The sequence below is a fragment of the Olea europaea genome, unplaced genomic scaffold (genome assembly GCF_002742605.1).
Source record: "Olea europaea var. sylvestris unplaced genomic scaffold, O_europaea_v1 scaffold701, whole genome shotgun sequence".
NCBI lineage: Eukaryota > Viridiplantae > Streptophyta > Magnoliopsida > Lamiales > Oleaceae > Olea > Olea europaea.
In genome coordinates, this window is record NW_019265404.1 from 392,034 (window position 1) to 399,091 (window position 7,058).

Here is a 7,058-nt window from a genome sequence, read left to right on the forward strand (position 1 = left end):
CATGATGAAGAAGACATGACGTTGCAAACTTGGTGGAAGGCTAAAATACATGAAGGTGAGGCCCTTACTAAGAAGGCGGACTTGTTCATGGTATTGGAGCATGTGTTAAAGCTGAAATGTATGAAAGCAAGGCCTTTGCTAAGAGGACGAGCCTGTTGGTGGCGTTGAAGCCTGTGTTAAGGATGAAATGCATGAAGGCGAGGCCATTGTTAAGAGGATGAGCCTACTGACGGCTTTGAAGCATGCGTTAAGGTTGAAATGTATAAAGACAAGGTGCTTGCTAAAAGGACGAGCCTTTTGATGGTATTGAGACATTGATGAGACGCGCGGCAATGATTTGAAAATTTCTCCTGTTTTCAAGATACGGCAGAGTAGCTGTTTTCATTTTTTGATATGCATATTACATGCACATTAACTACACAATGATGATGATCTGTTAAACTGGTAGAGGCGACGCGATCTGTAGGCATTTGCTAACCACATAATGATCTAGATCGTTCATTCAAATTTCAATAGACGTCATTTCGTTTTAACGTTTCAGATTAGGGATACATGTATACATCTGGGATTTCAGTGAAGCACCGCCAACTGTTGAGCTTTGTTTTCCTTGCCTATAAAAGGAAGGACTTAGCCATTTGATATCACTTTACTTTGTGAAAAATTATCAAATACTTGAAAGTCTTCGACAATCTTTATAATTTTTTTCGACGAGAAATTAGATTCCGGCCCTTTTTTTGTGTTGTTTAATGTTTGAGTAAGTAACGATCATTTTTTCCTTTGGTTTATTGAACTAAAAACTTATCTAATGGCCTCTTCTTCAAAAGCAAACACCAAGGAGGACTTCTGAGTGAGTTGATATGGCGATGATATACGTAGAAGTCGGTTTACCTCACTAATTCCATTGAGAGGATTATGGAGGTGATGGGGGTCTTCATTGTGCATGGATGATATAAGAAGGTCCCATAGATTATAGTATATGGTGGGGCCTCATTTTGGCCGACTTGTATAACGGAGAGTGAATTATAGACCTTTAAGGAGCCCTATAGGATCCTGGATACAGTTGAGCTATTCAGTCTAACTCGTAACAAACGAACCTATTTCCCATGGAGGGTATGTTGCTGTAAACGAAGCGAGACTAAGTGCATGTATGAGGTTGCCTTTATTCCCGTTTGTATAATAACAACATTTTTTTTGCTTTAGTTTATCGACATAAAATCTTATCTAATGTCTCTATTTTCGAAACCAAACACCAAGGGGGTCTTCTGACCGAGTTAAAATGGCAGTGATAAGCATTGAAGCCGGTTGCCTCTTTTAATTCCTATTGAGAAGATTATGTAGGTGAGAGGGGTCTCCATAGTGCATAGATGATGTAGGAGGGTCCTATGGATTATAGTATGAGGTAGGGGGCCTCGTTGTGGCCGACCTGTATAAAGGAAAGTGAATTAGAGACATTTAAGGATTGCTATAGGATCCCGAATATAGTTGACCCCTAAAGAAGAGCCTGTTTTCCAAAGACGGATGTGTTAATGTGAGCGAGGCAATATTGAGTACTGGGATGAGGTTGCCCTTATACCTATTCTTTAGGTATATACTTAGGTAGTATATCCTAGCCCCCATCCAACTTCTCCCAAATGCATGCAGCCAATTGGTTGGGGCCTTTCTTCTCTAGAAATAGGTCACTCTTGGAAGGATATGTCTTCCCATGCATTTCAAAGCCTTTTTTAACCCCGAGCCTCTAGTGGTGGAAGACTTTAAGGGGTGGTATCGCATGAAACCATAGGGCCCACATTCTCCATTCATACACATTCACCCTTCATCTAGGGCATGCTGACCTCAGTAAAGAACTGAAAGTGGTCTTAGTTTTTGGTGAGGGGTCTTTGACAGACTGTGGGGGTGATGTAGTCCTAGAAATAAAATTTTCAACCCAGTATTATGAGTATAGGAAGTTTCCATTTAGCCCTATTTGATCCCCATTAAATTAAATTATATTACATTCCATTTTTCTCTTTCCTATTTTCAACCACACAATCTTCTATAAAATAATATTACACGTAAATCGAAAACTTTTCCTTCTTTTTCAACCACTCATTTTTCTAAAAAATACTATTTCCCCAATTTTCATTTTCAGGTAATGGGGATCAAATTGGGGCTTAACAATAACCTCTAATTACTGTCATTTTTGGTTAAATATTTTATTGACTTGGTTTTTATACATTGAGCTCAAGCCATCGGAGTAGGCCATTATCAAAGCCATCTGTAAGCTCCCATTGAGAAGCTATCGTTTAAAAACATAGTTACTAAGTGAGCCCTTTTCGTCACACATACCCTAATGGCCACCAAGGGTAAATAGCTTCAGACTCGTAAGTTTTCCTACTTGTAAATTTTTGAAGTGTTGACGCTTCGACTCTTTTCTTGTATAGCAACATGATAATAAGGAATATGTCAAGCCGAACATGTTTTTTCATGTGGCACCTTGGGAAGGCTAAAAAGAAAAAGTCATTGATTACCAACATTCCATTTATAAACATCTGAGGAACGAACTATCTCGTCTATCGAAGATAAACTTGTCTCCTCGCCAAGAGAAGAAAGATAAAGAAAAAATCCAGCCTAAGATAAGAAGACTCAGAAGAGGCAACTGATTCTGATGAAGAACACCAAACTTCCTCATCCTCCTCCTTAGAAGCGTCAGACAACTATGGTAGAGTGGTTGAAGAATCCCATTGCAACAGACCTATCTTCCCCATCAAAATAATAGGCATTGAGGAGTAAGCTAAGGAAGGTGGCTTCAAAAAGAGGAAGATAGGCAAAAAGATCGGCAAGAGAGGGGCTTCTAAAGGGAAAACCCAGAACTTCTTGAGGGCAAATCTAACGAGATAGCTCCGGCCATTTTGGAGATGCTTCCTGCCAAGATCCAGGCTGCTACGAGAATTCATTATTAGTATTGGATGGACAAGTATTCTTCCTACGTTGAGACCTATGACTCAATTGACAAGGTTAAAAATGGCCTTGACCTGCAAGATCACTTACAAGGCTTCTTTCTCAATGCCCAATAGACATGAGGAGAATGTAAAGGCTTAATGAAGAATTTTTGCAAAAGGCAGCTGATGCATAGACTAAAGCTTAGAGGCTGAGGCCTCTACAATTGATGAGGTGATTGAAGTCTACGGGGTAAAGCATGCTAAAGCGGAATCGAGGATTGAACTCCTTACAAGTGAAAATGTAGAGATGAATAAGGAGGTTTACCTTTACAAAGCTAAGATAAATGCTTTGATGAAGTGAGTTGAAAACCCTGACAACTTGTAGAAGATATTTTCAACAACCTTGGAGGCGGTAAACAATTAGAAGTGAGAGTTGAAGTCCCAAGTAGGTGAGTTGACTACCAAGGTTGCCAGTCCGAAGCAACAATGGGGTGGGACAGGGAAGGTAGATGTAAACAAGTACTTAGAGCATTTTCATGAAACAAGTTTGTATGACAGCTTTAGTTTATACTGGAGAAAGGTCACATGCAATGAGATCCTCAAAAGGATGGCTGAGCTATATCTCCAAGAAAACTTGGCTACGATAAGAGATGAGTTTGCCCGCAAAGCCATCTACGCCTACAGATGATGCTATTGAGAATTCGGTTGAAGATTTGGAGAGGAGCCAATTGCAGCCTTAGTAGGATGATGCCACTTCGTAGATTTAGGCTCTTTTTTCTTTTTTTGTCTTAGCTTTTTAATCAGCTTGCTTTTTATGTATAAAAAGAACTTCTTTTTCTATGCAATTTTTTTACTTTTCAAATTATACAAGTGTTGACGCTTCAATGGATAATGAAAACTAATATTCCATTATTTGAACCTTAACCGACTTATTGATCTGACCTAGCTAATAAGTAACAGCATGTACCGATTCTTCAAAGAAAAATGACACAATGAATTAGGATAGTTCCAGAATAACTTTATCAAATTAATCTTTAGATGGGCTCACCAAAAATTACTTGAAAAAATATATTTAGGTATGAAGGGTTCGTCATTAATGCATAATCTGACCTTTTTCCCAAATAACAATGCATTTATTACCTTGTCAGTTCATTCATGAGGATAGCCGAGAATTAGCAATGATGTGACCTCGTCTGTTAAAAATCTTTTATAGGATCATTTTACATTTCTTTGCAAGGGGTGGTTCTTTCGTACAAAGACTTCTTCCATGGTCTTTGGTTCATTCATGGAAGAGAATCACCTCGTAGGTTTAATGGTCGGTCCATAAGGGTGCTTCATACCTTTCCTTCTAAGGCGGGTGTTATTCTTTACAAGGGAGTGGCTTTTTTATGCAAAGACCTCTTTCATGTTTTTTGGTCCATCCATGGAGGAGATTTGCCTCATAGGTTTCAAGGTTGGCCCCCTAAAGATGCTTCCTAGCTTTCCTTAAGAGGTGCGTGTTGTTCTTTACAAGGTGGTGGCAAAAGACTTCTTCTATGATGCTTGGTCCATCCATGGAAGGGAATTGCCTCATAGGTGTCAATGTTGGCCCCCTAAGGATGCTTTAACATTTCCTTCGGAGGTGGGTGTTGTTCTTTACAAAGGGATGGCTCTTCCATGCAAAAGACTTCTTCCATGATGTTTGGTCTATCAATGGAAGGGATTTGAGTAAGAATGCGTCATGGGTGCAGAAAATGTCATTATAAATAAAATAATTATATAAGTTGATGAAGGTTATCTAGACAAGATAGATAGGCTATGCCTATTGGTAGTACATCATCGAATGTTCAACATTCCATGGATAGTGTTTTGCATTTCCTCCAAATCTTCAATCCTATATGCGGCAGGTCTTAGCTCTCCTGACATATAGTATGGGCCTTCCCAATTATGACCCAATGTTTCCACGACTAGCTCTTTATAATATAGGAAAACCCTCATTAATATAAGGTCTCCCCTTTTAAATGACCTCTTCTTTACTTTCGTGTTGTAGTGTCAAGCCATTTTCCTTTGTTAGGAAACGAGTTTTATTTGGGAATTATCTCTATTTTCAAGGAAGTCCAATTCACACCTCTTCAATTCATCATTAAAAATCTCATTAAAATGAAGGCGATGAGGCAAAGATAATCTTACCATGACAAGGCTCATATCCTCAGCTCCATAAGCTATTGAAAATAGGATCTCTCCTATTGTAATTCAACTCGTGGTATGAATTACCCATACTACCTAGGGAAGCTCATCCACCCAAGCCCTTTTGATATATCAAGCTTTTTTTCAAAGTGTACTTAATGGTTTTGTTGACTGCTTCTACTTGGCCATTTGATTGAGGGTGATTAGGTGATGAGAAGTATTTTTAGATTCTCGATTCTTCACACAAGTCCCCGACTTTTTTGTTATCTGACTGCCTCCCATTATCTTATACAAGTGAATGGAGAATCCCAAATCGATAGATGATATTCATCCAGATAAACATAGAAGTATTAACCTCGGTGATTTTTCGCTATGGGTTCAACTTTGACACATTTGGTGAAATAATCAATTACGACAATAGCATACCTACCACTGCATTTCCTTTTTGGATGAGGTCGACCAACGATTTGGCAAATGGCCAGGGGTTCGAAATTGCAGTTAATTCCTAAGAGGGCTACCTCTGGATGGCGAAGAAATGCTGACATTTGTTGCATTTCCTCACAAACTAAAGTGCATCATTCTCGAGAGTTGGCCAATAATATCCTTATCTTAATTTCTTGTGTGCGAGTATTGGGCCCGCTATATGGTTGTCACAAACTGCTTCATGAACTTCACGAAGGACGTAATTAGCCTCTTCTCTACTAGTTCATCAAAGAAAATCCTCTCTTGTATAGCACTTCATCTTAGAACAAGAAATGAGTAGCCCTTCTTCTGAGCTTGTCCACTTTTTCCTTATTTTTTGGTAGGACCTAATCATTAAGAAAGGTAATAATTTGCTACATCGAAGATGGGGTTCTTTCAACCTACATAACCTCTCATCCTGTGGAGATGGAGAGTCTGGCAAGGTGTTTAATTGGTACCATCTTAAGTAGCTCTGAATCCTTGCTACTAGCCAACTTTGATAAACCGTCGGCATGAACATTCTCAATACGTAAGATTCAACTCAAATTTTTCAAAAGATGGGAGGAGATCCATAACATTCTTGGAATATGTTACCATACTTTTTGTCCCTTACATAAGCACACACTTTTCCCACGTCTAAAAATGTCTGTCAATTCAAATGGCAAGCAACCCCTAGAGGCTCCAATTAATCATGCAAAAATCGTACTTTGTATAAAGGCATAAATTCAATTCTTCATTGTTTCCTTCTTTTCCTATAACTCTACTATTTTTATTTTTTTTTATTTTTGGAGAATTACATATAGATAAATGCTTTTCGTTTGATTCAATATATCTATTTTTTGTATGGATAAAACTGCACATACTCAAAACAGGCAAACTTTTTTTTTAGTATGACTAAATCTGCACATATTAAAATATACACTTGTTTGTTTGTATTATAAGCAGTTTGACAACAATGAATACTTTGAGATTGGAACAATTTAAGTCAATTAGGGTTTAATTCATATTTTCTAACGAGTCTAGGAACCTAGGGTACATTTTCAAATTTATATGGTCATAGGTTTTCTATCTCTGAATGACAGATATGCCCTAGAGCCAGTATGTCGATGTGTGAAAGGCACCGGACGTGAGTCAGATTAAATATTCTTTAAATCCGAAAATGTCGGCTATACAGTTTAAACAAGACATATCTTATTGTTCAGACAAAATTTGCAAGCGTACAGAATATTGAGAAGTAATTATATAGTGAATTGAGTTATCATCCCACGAGGAATAATTGTTAACTATAGTGATTTGACGTTCATAGCATAAAAAAGGTAATTTATTTGTATTTATTCTAAATAAAAATGTGAAAGTCGTAAATATTTTTTTAAATCAAATATGAGATGAATGTATTGGATTTTCCACTCCTCTAATTCTAATTCTCGACTTATGTTAATTAGTGTGATTAATGTGTTTGTGATGATCGATAATCAATTAATATTTAATATTCTTTTTCAAGATATATCAAAC